This window comes from Bactrocera tryoni, chromosome 3 (genome assembly GCF_016617805.1).
Source record: "Bactrocera tryoni isolate S06 chromosome 3, CSIRO_BtryS06_freeze2, whole genome shotgun sequence".
Taxonomy (NCBI): domain Eukaryota; kingdom Metazoa; phylum Arthropoda; class Insecta; order Diptera; family Tephritidae; genus Bactrocera; species Bactrocera tryoni.
Genome location: NC_052501.1, coordinates 32,603,929 through 32,622,044, shown reverse-complemented (window position 1 = coordinate 32,622,044; position 18,116 = coordinate 32,603,929). Strand labels below are relative to the sequence as shown.

Genomic DNA, 18,116 nt, shown 5'->3' with positions numbered 1-18,116 from the left:
GGATAATTTTTCAAAAAAATTTTCAAATCAAAATGGTTGCTACAATAATATTTCCTGTAATCTTTTTGATAACCAAATGTATACAGTTGCATAATTCGCTGATGAATAATAGGTGCACCAATTTTCAACCGAAGATTATGTGATGTTATTTCAGGTATATCTAGATAATTTACGTTGACATTTTCATCAACAAAAGTAGCTTATGAATTAAACTACATCTGATTTATGTAGCCTGGCAACTATTGTTGTATCTGGAAATTTGTGGCCACTAATGTAGCCTGATTTCTGAACAAGCTATGGATCTAACCAATTAATTTTTATTTCATGAATATACAAGGTCTGTCACAAAAGAAACAGGACTGTTAAAAAAACAACAAAAAATTAACATTTTTCAAAAGTTATATTTTTTTATTGAAAGTAGTTTCCTTATGCTTCGATACAGCGTTTAGCCCGGTCAATTAGCATTTCAAATGAGTGTTTAAGGTCATTTTTCGGAATGCTCTTGAGAATATCGGTCGTCGCCTTTTGGATAGCTGAAATGTCCTGAAACCAGTGTCCTTTCATTGGCAAATGAAGTTGTGCAAATAGGTAAAAATCACAGGGTGCCAGATCAAGTGAGTAGGGTGAGTGATTACTGGTTAATATGGAGTTTTTTGTCAAAACATCAGTGACAAGCGTCGACCGATGACACGGCGCATTATCGTGCAACAGGCGCCAGGACCCTGTCTCACGGTATTGTGGTCGAGCACGACGAATGCGTGACAAAAGATGCTTCATAACACCAAGGTAAAACACAGCATTAATCGTTTGCCAGGTGGGACGAACTCTCGGTGTACAATACCCTCGGAATCGTAAAAACAAATTAGCATTGTCTTTATTTTTGACTTCTGAAGACGACCGACTTCTGATCGTCACAGAGGTCCTCACGACCTTCTTGGAATCGCTTAAACCGCTCATGCACATTACTACGGGATAGGCACTGATCAGCATAAACTTTTTTCATCATTTGATTTGTTTCAGTAAACGTTTTCCCAAGTTTAAAACAAAATTTAATATTTGCTCTTTGCATTTTACGACCGATGACCAAAAGCTGCTGTCACTTTTTGATCGATAACATCGATTGTGGTTATCCAATTGTCTTAAAATTTTTACGAAATGTCAACAAGAGATAATAATAATAACCAACGATTACCCTCCTCCCGCCCAACCGACGCGAGGGGCGCAATCCGCGAACGAGCGGAATTAGCCGAGTCATAAAAGGCAAGAGAGTTTTAAGCGTTGCGATCTTAAGCTGCTCAGCTACAGAAACAAAAATTTCAACAGCCGAAATTAAGAATTAGATTAAAGTTTATAATTATTAAAACTTATTAGATCAAACTTTTTATTTCATATACCCACCAATAGGTGGCGCCACCAGAAACAGTTATATTTAAAAAGTTCTGTTTCTTTTGCGACAGACCTTGTATGTATGTATGTAAATGACAGGTGTGTTGTCAGGAAAATGGAAAAATTACTGAACCAATAAGGAAGGGCCAAATTTCGTTTAAAACAACATTTTATAAATACGTAAATTCATTATACGATAAATACGGTATAAAGTCAATTGGTAACTCGGAAATCTTTATTTGGGTATATTGGAGCTCTATGAGTTTTAAGATGATTGTATTTACTTTAAAAGGTATGGTAGTATGTATGCGGCATAAATTCAGCTGAAAGCTAAACAAAAAGTTATATTATTCATTACAATTTTGTTTCATTGAGTTCATGTTCCCAAAAATAATCAAACTTCAACCGTTAATATCTTTTAAACGGTTGGGTTTACGAAAAAATTGTGGAGACCTTTTTTGTAGAGCATTCAATTTCCTACAAAATCTGAAGAACAAAATATCTTGTTCAAGTAGTTGGAAGCGAGATATACATTTTTCTATCTGATAATAAGAAAAAATAGAAAACCGTATGTAGGAGGACCTTCCCGTTACAATTAAGAACTCATGCTTGGAGAGGCTTTCTTAGAGGTGTCTAAGAACCTATTTTTCCGAGTACCAAACGAAAACAAAATTTGTTTTGAATCACCCTAATACATATATTATATAAGTCATCAGATCAGCACAAATTAAGTTTAAATCGTTTTGGTGAAATAATTATTCTACTAAACAAAATAACAATAAGTGTTTCTCCTATTTGAAATACATATTTCTGTATTATTATTTTTTTAGAAATCAACAAAAAAAAAAACAAAAACTTTTAATTTGGTCATCAGGTTACAGTGAACCAACAAAATATGACTTAACTTTGTAGATACTTTTCTCTTAAACTATTTCAGCTTTTAAGCTTCAACCAAAAGTAACAATGTGAGAATTTAATTACTTTTATAAAAATTTAACAATAAACAACATATTGATGTTAAAGAGTGCAAAAAAAATAAAATATCTTATTTTGGTAGTCGAAACTTCTTGCTTTCACCCCAGCTTATACGCCACAAATGAATCCATAATGATTGTAGAGAAATATTGCCAAATGTTTAATATATTGCAAAGAGTATATCCACCGTGATAACAAATTGTGCGATTTTGTAATTCTTCAAATGACTCCAAATTTAATTTATTTCGATTTGCATGGCAGTGCGAGCAAATGCCGTGGGTAAATATGTTTCCCACGAAGGACTACTGGGCAGTATTAACAGTTAAACTCAATTTAAATTGAGGCTGCTGCTTTAATTGCGATAACGATTCGAAGCACTGTGCTTTGGTTGTTGTGCAGTATAAAAAAAGAGCTATCATATCATCTCCAGAGTCCAGACTTCAATCGGAATGAGCACATTTGGGCCTATATGGAAACGAAGTTACGAGAGCGCAAAGTGAATAGGGATATTCAGACCGAAGCCTGTTTATTTTGGTAATTCGTAAGTTGATACTTCGTTAAAAGGCTTAACTGTGTGTGTGTTTTATTCTACCTTTGTAGTATGATAAATTTTATTCCGAAACAGCTGATTCAATTTTATTAAAGAGTAAAAATGCCTCAGCAAAGTGCAAAATCAAAAATTGTCAGGCACTTAATTGAAAATTATGTGGAAGATCAAATTTATTACTGGTAAGTACTTTAAATTGATGTACAGAGGAGCAGGGGAGAACAGCTGATGTGATATTACCGAGTAACGAAACAGTTACAAAGCTTGCCAGATGAATAGACTCGGTAGAACGATAGTCTGTTAATTTTACAAAAACAAAATACATGTAAAAAACTACCGAATAACGACTAACGAATTAACAAAGCTGGTCTGAATACCCCTAATGTCTGAAATGAGCTGAAGTCTCTTCTTCAGGATTACGGACTTTTAAAAATAAAATAGAATTTTTCTCACAACTTTAAAGTTTTAATAGTTTAGAAGATAAGTCACTTCAAAGTTAAACCATTTATCTGTAAAAGCGTTTTTATATTTTTTAATATTTTAAGACAAGAACATATTTATATATTAACTAATTTAAGCCCGCCTTGTTGAGAATGATCTCAAAGACCCGATTGGAAAGCGATTCTTACAAATTTCCATTACCACTTAAGGAAATCGATGACCAAGCAATTTTAATATAATCGACTTATTCGTCTTTCAACAGCTTTTCTATTGCTATTAGTAATTACTGCATTAAATCGATGTTTTGCCTTTCACCTGGACACCTGGACACCCGGACAGTGCGAATCAAAGCTTTGGTATATCGTACAAAGTGCGACACATATTTTTAAAATGGAGAAAAGCAGCAGAAAAGCCATTTCATTCGTGTTTTCGTTTATATTATTATTCAAAAATTGCAGTTCGTGTACCATATTAGATGATGGCTCCCCACATCATACGACTACGTAGACGTTTCAATTGGAGTTCCTTCTTCTGAAAATCATGGAAATTAAAATTGTATCCAGGTCCTTCACAACTAACATTTTTTTGGACTGAAAAAACAACTTAGCGCCAATCAGACTTAAAGGCTATGGGCACCGGTGCAAAGTTTAATATTGTTTAATTTCGGGGAACCATAGGTGGTGCTTTTTCTTTAGTTTTATTAGTTTCACATATGGAACATTATTTGACACCTTTTAAAGAATACACAAACTTTTAACACCAGCACATGCCCTGGTTTTAGCGTTCGATTCATGCGAGTTGGATGTTTTTCTCAAATTTGCTCCCTTCTTACTTATCAACTTATTTAATATGTCAATTATTGAAAACTTTAACTTTTCATAAGCTACGTTTATTGTTTTTTTTTTTTTCAATCGCTTTTTCCTGTAGCCGTATTAAAGAAAATATAGCACTTTAGCAATAGAAAAAATTTGGTGTTAGCGCGTGTTCAAACTCCGCAGATAAATGCATATCAAATTGCATGTGCTAACCTGATGGCGCTAAAATAAAGCACACTTTTCGGCTAAATAACAAAAAATATCAAAACATATCTAACGGAACATTATTATCGCATGTTCTCTTGAAATATTATCTCTTTATCTTTTATACATACATCCATATGTATATAAAGCAAAGGCGGGTTTGTTCCAACACTTATAGCTCGAGATCTGTTGAACCAATTTTCATGGTTATTGATTCGTTGGATTTGTCTCCGCCCCGAATAGCAGAATACGTATTAAAACCAATGAAAACTCGATATGTGTAATGAATACTTAATCTTCTTATATATATGTACATACTTTTTTTCATAAAATTTTTTTTTCAATTTTTATTTGTTTTGTTTTTTAATATTTTGATTTGTAAATTATTTGAATCGTTCAATTTCGGTCGCTAGCTTTTTTATTCCGGCTATTTAAAAGAACAATTTTTGAAAATTATTCAGTGAAAACTTTATGTGTGTTGCAGATTGAAATTTGTTACGAAGCCACGAAGAGGTCGGCGTTCTTTTTGCCATCAACGTATGGCAGCCCAAGCAAGGCAAGACAAGAAGTACTCCCAAAATGCGATGACATAAGTGCGGAATTATGGTTCGCGGTCATTCAGCAAGCGATCGTCACGATGTCACAGCACGACTTTTCAAACAACAGTTACGATGTTTCATGGACTTTATCTTGGAGTAATGTAGGTATATGTGGTGCTGTTAGATGTTAGATGTACTATGTTGAGTGACAACAGCGAGGTTTGTCGCGCGTACACATTCTTCTTTGGATGGTAGATGGTGGTTATACCAGATCAAATTGAAGAAATCATTTCTGCGGAAATTCCTGACGCAGAGAAAGGTTCTCAGTATTATAAGAAGTGATGAAAACCAATATGGTACATGGACCTTGCGGACATCACAATCCCACTTCTGTTTGTATGTCTGACAGTTAATGCACGAAACACTATCCACATGCTTTTCTTTCGGAAACACAAACTAGAAATGATGGATATCCAATATATCAGCTCACCAGATGACAATGGCAGAACATTTAGCAATAATGTTCTTAAAACAAATAGTCTATTTCAACACAGAGAATACAGTACAGACAGGGGAAACAGCCCCAGCAACAAAATTAATATTTACGAGTTTTTTCTCAACTTTCGTCAGTGAACCGTTTGCGAGAACTTGCTCTATTCGGAAATACCTTGATATTATACATACAATTACAATTACAATTGCTGGAACATGTTAATCACTGGAATGCAAATGAAGTTCGCACATTTTTCGCGATAATAATTTCGACATATCAGCCTTCAAATTCGCGTCAGTTATGGGATACGACCAAAAATTACATTGCCGAAGACATTTTACATCGTATACGCTAAGAATTGGAAATGGGTCAATACCGGTTGATACTTCTGGTGGTTTGATATCAATTCCATATGCCGTTTATCAATTCACGAAAGATGGACTCATCAGGAATGTTTATACGAACATTGGACAAATTATACGACTCCTTAAATGCATGCGAAATGTTAGCTGGCAAAACTACCGATGTTGTTGACTTAAACTCGAAGATTCAAAGTCAAATTCCGGGAGAATTGCGGTCATACAAATCGATCGATCGTCTTGACAATAAAGACAACACCGTGAATTATCCGGTGGAATTTCTAAATAAATTCTTTGGAGAGGCTTGGTATGCCACCGCAGCATTTGCGTCACAAATTTGGATCTGTCGTTATTATGTTTCGCAATCTGATTGTGACGCACCTATCAAATACATGGGGCAGAATGTTTGATTCTACGGATTTCTTTTGAGTTCTAACTATTTGCCATTTCAGTTCAAACGTTTTCCGTTTCCAGGGAAAATTGCATTTTGACAGGACACAAGGATAGTCGCATAGTGTGTGGCATAAATTTGGAAATGCTGTAATTTTCACACGGCCAGATACGAGCATAAGTGGCGTGCTCACGAGTTGGAAAACCATCTTTTCTGTACACCGGAACAGAAACCAAAAATTGTTGTTTATCGAGCTGCGTTACTTTGAAAAAAAAAATGTAGAAAAATCTCAAATAAATGATAATCAACACAATATGAATTTTTGTCTTTTCAATTCAAAATACTTAATTTCGCGCAGGACAACGGCTGCGGGGTCAGCTAGTTGTTTATACTACAAAGTTGAGAAAATTTTAAAACAATACATTAACAGCAAGGTAATGACAAAAAAGTTAGAAGAAATTGTATTATGATGATGAAAGTGTGGTAAACCTGGTGACGGTGAGGTATGTATGTAGGGCTATGGGAAAAATTCGTTATTTATCTGACAGAAATACCGATATTATTCCGGTATACAGCTATACTAGTTTCTATGATATGTACTCAGATTTCAAAGCGTTTGAATGGCTGAAATTCGTGAATTTTTAAAGTTTGAAAAGCCAACTTTATGAATATGTGATGGTTATTTTTGAGAAACGAAAATTAGTTAGTGAAATTTTTGTTTGAATCAAAAAACGAAAATTCCTATGTTAAATGTGTGGAAAAAATAGCGACCCCTTAGAGTTAAGCTACAGCGCCTGGCTTGAGAGAGGATTATTTGTTTGACAATCACTAACATTTGAGGGGGTAAAAGTTGAAAAAAAATTCAAAAAATTTTTTGGAAGCACCCTAATGTATATATGTAGAACACATTTAGTTATTTGTGCAAATATTCATTATTTATTGGCAGTGGAGAAAAAAATATTGTTTTAACTGTAGCCTTAAATAAAATGAAAATATCAAAAAAAAAAAGTCCGCAAAGCTGTTGCACGTAAAACAACGGAACACGGTGATAAAATCATCATCAGAAACATCAAGGCTGAAACTTTTAAAATTTAACGATAAATTATTGCTGAAATAAATGAGGAATTTGTGTTCTGCGTATCCAGTAGACTTGTACGAAGGCGGCTCAATGATGCTCAGTGCCCAAAAGATGCATAAGAATATGGCTGAACTTTGCCAAATGGCAAACCATTTGTCCATCGCCCTTGATATGTACATATGTAGCTGCGTAACTCCAGGCACACCACAAAAACCGTTAAGGGTAGTGTTTTTCTGGTACGGCTTTAGACCAAATGAACCAATTTTCATACCTTAACATTCTTACACATATAACGAACCATTCCGCCGTATATGTCATGATTTCAATTTTCATTCCAGCACATTTGATCTAACAGACTCACTCTTTATCATTAAAAAAATTATTTTATCTACTCTTAACAAGTAACATTTAATAATTATAGACTTTAATCTAATTCTTAATTTCGACTGTTGAAATTTTTGTTTCTGTAGCTGAGCAGCTTAAGATCGCAACGCTTAAAACTCTCTTGCCTTTTATTACTCGGCTAATTCCGCTCGTTCGCGGATTGCGCCCCTCGCGTCGGTTGGGCGGGAGGAGGGTAATCGTTGGGTATTATCTAAATAATAATAATGATCCAAATCACACAGCTAAAAATGTGCAGAATTTGCTCACTGCAGAAGGTATTGACGTACTGACCAGCTCAAAGTCTCGACGTCAATTCCCACTGAAAATTTGTGGAGCGATGTTAAGGCGCTAATTGCTAAGAATAAATTCAAAAATGCTGAAAAACTTTGGACTGGAGAATGTGCCCCGACGATGCCAATCAATTTTGAAAAGTTGTAGACAAAGTAGGAACGGTGTGAGTGCTTAAACTTAAAACATTTCTAATAAATTTTCTTAACTTCCGCAGAAGCGGCCTACAGTGCTATTGCTACGTTCAGCTCAAAATACGCAATTGAAAAAATATTTTTTAATTTTTGTACATAACTTACCTCTGTATTTCTCATTTGTTCAATTTGTTCAATTTGTTTTCGGCTTATAATAATTATTAACGTCGTTTTATTACATACTCAAAGTGTACTATTTCTCTGTCCATGACTGTATACAACATACATACATATATGTATATTTACAAAAAATCCAAGATAAATTGTTGCGAATTAGAAAGCGCGCGTACCGTATTATAAGGATAGTACAATTATAACTGGAAAAATAAGATTACCGCAGACAGGAGAATTCTAAATTTGGAAGTGTCACATCATCGCAGTCGTTCTGACATTTCTGCTTATTTCATGTACGTATCTACGTATTTTTGAGTAATTAATTTGAAAATATCCTAGTACAGTATTCATACCAAGTTTTGTAAAGAAAGTGGTTTTTAATTTTTTTCAAGGGAATGTTACAAGTAAGTATATACTTGTATACTAGGTACATATGCATCACCATTCAAGTTTTATGCTTGGCACAATCGAGTTTGGTATTTTAAAATTAATTTTGGAGTGGTTAAGACAATTTGTGAGCTATTTATACATCTTCCAAATAATAAGAAATTTCTAAAAGTGAATTGCGAAGTTTAGTTAAAGATGTCTACTTAGGTTAATAGCGTAATTACACTAGTTTACAGTCATTACGCGACTGTGATGTTAGAGGCTATTTCTGCTAATTTTGGGTTGCTAAAACCGAAATGGTAGTAAAAATTTCCTAACACTTAGGAATTTTTTTATTGTATTCCAGGAGTGTAGGGGTCAAACCACCACCACTTTCTAGTATGACCAAAATAGCAGTACGTGTTGGAAAATGTTTGAATTCATGTTCTTAATCAGCACACCTGAAATATTCCGCAGATCGTTTGCATTAATACTTAACTGCAATGAATTGACGAAATTTTTGATAGCTTATTTACTTTTAAGAAAAGTAAGGGACTTCTTTTATTTCTAATGAATGAATAATTTATAATGAAATATTATTATTTTAAGGCGGTATTCTGGTCTAGAAGCATGAATTTCAGGTAATTTTTAAAGTGTCGTAAAAAAAGGCAATTAATATTTTTTTATTAGTTATTTGTTAATTTAAGAAGAGTACAGAAAAAAAATTAAAAACTAAAAAAAGTAAAAAAATTTAAAAAACTATGTGCTGACAAAGTGGAGGGTCTCTAAAAATTTCCACGTGACCATACCCATGATTTCAACCCTCCTAGTTATCTGAAACCAAACAAAAAAGATGATTAATCTAGAATAATGTCGCAATGGCCGGAACTACGGAAAAGTAGGAAAAATTTTTTTCACAAAATGGCGACTGCCTGAAAAAAAAAGTTTTTTTGGATCACTTTTTCCGACTATTTCGAATTTTTTAAAAATAATAAAAATAAAAATTTGGGAATGGGGCTAGTTCCAATCATAGACAAGCCCATAAAGAAGACTCTGTAAAAATTTCAAGTAAATCGATACAGTAGAATCTGAGAAATCGTGCGTATCGTTCCGAAAAAGTCAGTTTTGAGAAAAACGCGTTTAAAGTTTCGCGTAATGTCTTTTGTTCGATTAGTTCCGGCCGAACCAGCTTGGATGCTGGGTCAGAAAAATGCCTTTATCTCCGAAAGTAATTTGAATTTTGAAAAATCCTCTTGTACACATATTCTTGAATAGTTAAACTTTGAAAATATAAAAAAAAATCGATTTAAGGTCAATATCTATAACATAACTTACTTTATTAGACTCCCATTAGTTCTTCCATAAGTTCAGGCCGTCATAAAAATAAAGCTTTAATAAAGTTTATAATTTTTAATTATGCATATGTTAAATGAGCGACGAACAATGTGGTAGATGGTGACCACATTCACTCCTTGGAATATAATTTTTTGCGTCTTTGGAAGTACTATTTGCTTATATTTTGTCGTTTTGCTAATTAAAAACTGCTTCAACAATCGTCGTAAGCTTTCAACTGGAGATTATCCATAATATATTTTGACATTGATCTGGTCGATATATATGTACATACGTTTGCTTTAACATTAATTTATGTTTTCTAATGGGATTTCTGCTTTTTATGGCTAAATTTCTTAACACCGTGTATGAGTTGACGCAGGGATATCTCGGCGTGGTAACAAAATGGGCGGTCGGAAGTTGACTCGCCATCAATCCAAATGAAACAGAAATGGTTTTATTTAATAGAAGATACAAGATCCCTGTGGCACCTTTGCCGCAAATGGGAGGTGGTCGCCTACAACCGGCGGATACAGTGAAGTATTTAGGGCTCATCCTGGATAAGAAGCTTTCATGGAAGCCGAATATCGAGGAAAGAGCCAGGAAGGCATCGATTGTTCTATACTGCTGCAGAGGAGCTATTGGCAAGAGGTGGTGACTCTCGCCGAAGGTGGTCCTCTGGCTCTATGACACCATAGTCAAGCCCAAATGTTTTATGGAGTCCTTATGTGGTTGAGGGCTTTACAGAAGACCACACTTGCAAAGAAACTTGAGAGCGTTCAGCGGACCGCACTCATCAGTATATGCGGTGCATTAAGGTCCACCCCAACCATTGCACTCAATGCAATTTTAAACATAACGCCGGTGGACATTGCCGGAAGATGTATGGCCGCAAAAGTGGCTATCAGGCTCAGGGAATCTGGGTTCCTAATAGAGCGTGTGTCTGAACACGCGGATATCCTCACAAGCTTTGACTTCATACTGGATCATTTGGATCATGGAGTCACCATATCGAACTCCGGCGGCTCCTTCACTGCCCATATACCGACGAGGGAGGTTTGGGAGGCAAGAAGCCGTTGGTGGAGAGGGGCAATAAGCTTCTTTACGGACGGGTCAAAGCTTGGTGGAGGGGTCTACTGTCGGGAACTCTCCATTAAGTCCAGCTTCAGACTTTCCGACTATTGCAGTGTCTTCCAGGCGGAAGTCGCAACCATCAAGGAGGCAGCAGATTTGCTCCTCCGGCTTCTTGGTCAACGCTGGGCCAGCATTGGTACCTGCGCGGGCGCAAAAGCCTTCTGGCCCAGTATAGATCGCAGGAGATCTAATGATCTCTTTGCCCTCAGTAAGGCCAGCCTCTCTTTAGTGATGGGGCTCTTGACGGGCCACTACTCTATTGGCATACATGCTGAAGCTGTTTGGAAGAAGATGCGGTAGAAACTAGCCAGCACTTCCTTCTTGACTGCCCCGCTTTCGGAAGATCAAGACTTAGACACTTGGAGGTGCATACCTTCAGACATCCCACCGAACTGGCGGGAGTAGAAATTAAGCGCCTTTGCAAATTTGTATTGGCTATGAAGCGTTTCGCCGATCTTTAAGTCCGAAGAGAATCTGATTTATTGCTAAATGCCAATGACTTCAAATAACCACAAAAAAAGTAGGCTTGGAGTTCATTCTATTCATAAATTCTTGAAATAATCAAATCTCCAAATCTGATACGTAGCTCCGTCTTGTTAGAACCAGATGTAATCAAGATCAACTTCTTAAAATTGAGTTCACAAAAAGTTGTTTATCATCGATCTATACCGCTCTCCATTAGCAGAAACGAAGTCACCAGCTGCATTTCGAAAAAAGCACGGATCAATGATTTCGCCAGACCAAAAACCACACCAAACTGTCCATTTAGCTGAATGTAATGGTTGTTCATTAATAATTTGTGGGTTTTTGCTCAACAGTATCAGCAGTTTTGTTTACTAACCGCACCACTCAAATGAAAGTGAGCCTCATCGTTTTCAAGTTGTTCCACGGCAAAATCACATATTCACGACGTTTACGGTGGTCCAATGGCTACAGTTCTGGAGTGAGACAATTTTATACTGATGCAAGGATGCAAACCCAAATCCTCTCTCAAAATACGGTTGTGGTTTGAGACAGTCCCAATTCCGTTCTCACGATACGTTCTTGGTATCGCCAAATTTCTATTTTGCTGGTACTACTTCTCTGAGCGGCGGCAATATTTTCATTACTTCGAGCGTTCTTTGTCTTATTGGCACTTGAACATTATGTAAAGGAAAGGTACGCTCGAAATTTTCAACAATTCGGCGAATAGCGGGCACAGGTGGACGATTATTACGTACTAAAATGGCAAAACGTTCACGAAAAGTTGCAATTGGAGCACGATTATTTAGATAAAAAATTGTATAATTTGTAAACGTTGTTCTTGCATATCTCTTTCCACGATGAAATCGCAAATATTATTGAATACAAAAAATTACAGATCATGACATATTAGAAATGGCGGAAATGACACTTAGAAAATCTGGTATTATAGGTCATAGACGCAATTACTTTTATAATATATGTACATATGTATTTTACTTCATTTCAGCGAAAATTACTATATATTAAAATCATCTTCAGATGACATGTACCTGACATAAACTGAACCGAAGAGACTAAATTTTATTTATTGAATGCAAAATGACAACCAGAGAATTTAATTGATTAGGGAAATGAGGTTGTTACCAAAGTTAAACCCAATTCTATTCAACTTAAGCGCTAAAACACATAATTTAAAGAAAAGGTTTTATACTTAATGTTATTGTTAAAAATGTCACACATTTTGTCCAACCTAAACGGTATAATCTCAGGCGAAAAGTTAAAAATCACTCTAAATCTCCATATAACTTTTTAAATTGCTCAGGTATACCATACTCGTGAGCATATTTCTAACTAATTTATAAATATTTAACTCACCTACTACCTATTCGGTTTATGGCTAGCGTAACCAAAATCATTATGTGGCACATATGTATGTATGTATGTAGTGTATAGGAATTGGGGTGATTCGTAGATTCATTTCCTATATTTTCTCTATTAAACTATGCTACAAGTATATCCATTACTATTCAATCAATTAATTTTGCTAAGATATTTTAAATGTTTACTGATTTATCCGCCAAAAAGGCAACGACAAGTTGTATAATCTTTTATTAGATATATGGGAAATGAAGGTAGTATTGACCTGATTTTTTATTATCAAGTTTCATTGAAGTACCTCACGTACCATCACTAATATATTGTATATGGAGTGAAGTGAGCCGAACGTTTCAAAATTCTGAATATCATTTAAGTGGTGGCTAGGGCAGATGTTCTCCCGACTTTGTCCAATTTTGTACAAAGATACTCTGTTGTGTGTAAAACACACTGCCTCATTGTCATTAAATAACTCACATATTGACTGATATACAAGTATGTAATATAAATTCTACTGGAAGTTCGAAAATCTTTATGGCAGATATGTAGAAAGAGAAAATAGCTAGAGAAATATTAGCACAATTCAACCCATTTGTAATACAAGGGAATATTAATTTAAAGTAATCATTCTCCCCGAATTTCAGCATTATACATATGTATGTCACAGATTGACCTATATTTTTAGCACAAAGTCTAACATATGCACTGGGGTCTCCTGGTTGCATAGAAATGTCATAATAACGTTATGTATCAAATTTGGTTGAAACTTGTCGAATGGGTGCGGAAATTTGTAATTTCTCCTAACGGTGGGCGGTGCCACCAATTTTTCCAACGGCTCCTATACCAACCCGGTTGTAAAATTTAATGTCTCTGCCGAAAAAAGCCAAGTTTTTGTGATTTTTTTCCTGACCACACAGTTAAAATTTATTTATCCAACCAATGGCACATTGAAGTATGATATTCGAAAAATGTCTTATCAATTTTTTACAAAGAAATATTAAAAAATACGGCAATGGCAGCAATTGTCCGGACGGTTCTCGAAAAAAAGTTGAATTGCGGTGCCCCTCATAACTCGTTGCTGGATCATCCGAAATCAAAAAATGAAAGTTCATTCGTTAGATAATAGTTTTCCCCAGGTAATGCTGTAAGGGTTTTTTTGAAATTCCAATTTTTGAATTTTTTCAAAGGCTTTGAAATGAAAAACACAATTTTTTGGGAAAAAAATCGGCTAAGTTGTTATTGCGAAATCAAAATTATGAACAAAACAAAAACTCTCCAGCGTTACCTCGTAAAATATGTACAGAAATAGTGTTTAAAATTTCAAAAGTATCGGTGCAGTAGTTTTGAAGTTATGAGGGGCACCGACTTTGAAAACTTGAGTTGTGGGAAAAACGCTTTGAAGTTTCACAGACGCTAACAATCAAATCGGCGGGCGGAGACTTACAAGTGTATATCTCCGTCAATTTTGCTTTAATTGCTCTCAAATTTTCACAGAATAATCTTAAGATATTGTACATTAATATAAAATAAAAAAATGCAAAAAAAAACAAACAAAAATACCTCACTCCCCCCTTAAGTTGTTTGGATTAGAAATAAAGATAAGCCATATAGCATTTAAATTAGGATTAACAATCTAGTGATCGAACTGAAGAGTTTGTTACATGGCAGACGACTTATCGAGAAATGGCCTTATACATATGTATTTGCGTTGAACGGCTTTTAATGCGCTTGGTAGTAGTTGAAGTTGGTACTCTAGTCAACCGCTCTGACACAGAATTGAAAAAATTTGACAATACTTCAACCGAAAATTTTCGGGTGAAGTCAATTGATAAAACCGAATGGCAAAACTTCAATCTTAAAACGAACTGGTGCCGTTTTTGATCGAAAGTGCATATATCCGTAGTATATACTTACTTAAATACATAAATATCTGATATTTTTTTTGCAAATAAACGTACATCATACAACAACAACACTATTTGCTGCTATTAAAAAATTAATAAAATTAAATTAAACAAAAAACAAGTAAGGAAAGGAAGCAATCGAACATTTTATACTCTTGCAACTTGCAAGAATCAAAGGCAAGAAAATAACTTGAAGTGTAAAACGTCAACCACAGGATCGAAATACAAGCAATTTTATAAATACATATTCTTCTTCGCGATTATAGCCGAAGCTATTCACTGGGGGTGTTTTTTACGTGGCGGGTCCCAAACCCAGCGCACAACCCTATGTAGGGGATGTTTCGCCTTCTCACTTTAGCTCGCCTTCCAACGGATGTTCTTAGGCTACCCAGAGGATACTTGGTCAAAGACCGGAAGTAGTGAGCTGCTTGAGCCATGTGTAAAAGAAACGTTTCTGGCCACTCCCAAGTAAATAGCGATCAGAGAACTTTCCTCACTTGCGTGAACTTCTACACATGACTCCATCCTCCCNATACACCAACAAATCACTATGCATATGTAGGTGGGAGTTGGGGTAGTATCGTCCCGATTTTTATTTATACTTTATCATGGCACATACTAAAAACAATTTCCCTGGCTTTCATTGAGGTACCTCGCATACATATAATTACCATTATATGAGGGCTAGGTCAAGTTAGCCATTTTCGGTACAAGGATACACTGTTATGAGTAAAACATGCTCTTTCATTTTCATTGAGATAACTCACATATTGACCGGTAAATGCGGTATAAAGTCACCTGCAAGTTCGAAAATGTTTATATTAGGTACATGGGGGCTTAGGGAAATATTGACCCGATTTCAGCCATTTTGGACACAGAATTACTACTGCAGGAAAAGGATGACGTCTGAATTTCTATTACATATCTCACGCATTAACCGTAATTTTCGATCAAAAGTCAACTACAGGTAACGGGGTCTAAATATTCGGTACCTAGGGACTTGAACAATTTTTATTGGATTTAAGCAATTTTTGTTCATAAGGTGGCACACACTAAAGACATTATTCGTGCAAAGTTTTATCCCGTTATGTTAATTGTTTCTTGATTTTTGTAATGGAAACGGAACGAATCAAGTGGAATTTAAAATTGTGCTTTATGGTAAGTAGGCGTGGTTGTTGTTTGATTTCATTTATTTTCACAATGTGCCATGAAAATATCATCGTAATGGGGGTCCCTCATCTGAGGCTGCTTGAGCCATATGTAAAATAATCGTTTTTGTCCAGTCCCAAGTGAATGGCGATCAGAGAACTTTCCTCACTTGCGTGAACTTCTACACATGACTCCGTCATCAAACAAACAGTCGTCGCACTCGCGACTAGGCATCCACGTCACTGTTGACAGTTATTACTTCGAAGTCGTAGATAATTTGGTCTATATTGGAACCAGCATAAACACTAACAACAATGTCAGAGCCGAAATCCAACGAAGAATATCTTTTGGCAATAAGTGCTACTTCGGACTAAGTAGGAAATTGAGAAGTAAAGTCTCTCGACGAACAAAAACCAAACTCTAATCACTAATTATTCGCGTCCTACTATATGGTGCAGAGGCATGGACGATGACAACATCTGATGAGTCGAAGTTCTGCGAAAGATTTATGGTCCTTTGCGCGTTGGCCACGGCGAATATCGCATTCGATGGAACGATGAGCTGTATGAGATAAACGACGACAATGACATAGTTCAGCGAATTAAAAGACAGCGGGTACGCTGGCTAGATCATGTCGTCCAAATGGAAGAAAACACTACAGTTCTGAAAGTATTCGACGCAGTACCCGCCGGGGGAAGTAGAGGAAGTGGAAGACCTCAACTCTGTTGGAAGGACCAGGTGGAGAAGGACCTGGCTTCGCTTGGAATCTTAAATTGGCGCCACCTTGCGAAAAAAGAAACGACTGGCGCGCTGTTGTTAACTCGGCTATAACCGCGTAAGCGTCTACGCCAGTAAAGAAGAAGAAGAGCAAGACATAAAAATGTAAAAATAATGTCACGTACCAAATTTTGTCGAAATCGGTTGGTCGGGTCCCGCGATATGAGATCTCAAAAAAAAGAAGGGCGCTGCCACGCCCATCGTCCAATTTTCACACCATCTCCCGCTGGTAAAATTTAATGTCTCTAGCTTATTTAGTTATTTAGTTATCGCGCTTTTAGCAGTTTTTAACATTACCGTTATTTGGGAAGTGAGCGGGTTTATCTCCGATTTCATTCATTTTTACACTGTCGGTAGAAGATCATATAAGATTTATACTCAGCAAATTTGGTTGTTATAGTTTAAGTATTTCTTAGTTATGGCAGTTTATATGTTTTCGGTTAATGACCGGAAGTCGTGAGCTGCTTGAGTCATATGTTAAAGAATCGTTTCTGGCCACTCCCAAGTGAATGGCGATCAGAGAACTTTCCTCACTACACTTGCGTGAACTTCTACACATGACTCCATCCTCCTTTTAAAATGATTACGTGGGGTAAATATGTATATAGTGACCTGGTCTACGAAAAGAGAGCTAACGTGCGAAAACTAGTTTTCTGGGAAACAGCTGTTAAAAATAAAAAACTCGTTTCGCCAGTTTCTCGTTATCTCATTAATTGTTCTCCTCTCCAGAGGCTTCAAGGACATCCAGTAAGTGTTGTTTTTGGTCGGAATATTATTATAGTTCATCGATTGTGTAAAAACAAAGAAATTCGCAGACAGTGAAGAAGTGCAGTCCTTTAAGCTTCTGTTAAAACCTATCGATCCTGAAATGCCGAAAGTTATACAACCAGCCGGTTTATCTTTGGAACGTCAGTGGTACATCTATCACAATCTTCGCAGCTTAGTTTCGCATATATCTAAAGTAGATATTGTGGCTCCATTGCCGAAAGATTTGCCATCGAAGAAACGGAAGGCAAAAACTAGTGAAGATGTTCTCAAACCGGACGAGGAACCAGGTCCATCTTCCTCAGGATCAACACGTTAAAAGATCTCAAGGAAAACGACAACAAACAAAAATTATGTATTTAAACGTTTGGGTTTGAAAAAATCATAGTAGACCTTTTTGGTAGAGCATTCAATTTCCTACAAAATCTAAGGAACAATATATTTTTTTAAGTAGTTGGAAGCGAGATATAAATTTTTCTATCTTATAATAAGAAAAAAAAGAAAACTGTATGTAGGAGGACCTTCCCGTTACAATTAAACTCATGTTTGGAGAGGCTTTCTTAGTGGTGTCTAGGAACCTATTTTTCCGAGTACGAAACGAAAAAAAAAATTTTTTTTTTTTGAATCACTCTAATATATACC

General features: G+C 35.8%; 2 protein-coding genes across 8 annotated transcripts in view; one reads left to right on the top strand and one right to left on the bottom strand.

Annotated features, from left to right (window-relative positions):
* The window catches only part of LOC120771970 (putative sodium-coupled neutral amino acid transporter 11), a 550,765-nt gene that overhangs the window by 432,480 nt on the left and 100,169 nt on the right, over positions 1-18,116 (top strand). The window lies entirely within an intron of this gene.
* Positions 1-18,116, bottom strand: part of LOC120771973 (protein apterous) — a 71,435-nt gene that overhangs the window by 36,498 nt on the left and 16,821 nt on the right. The window lies entirely within an intron of this gene.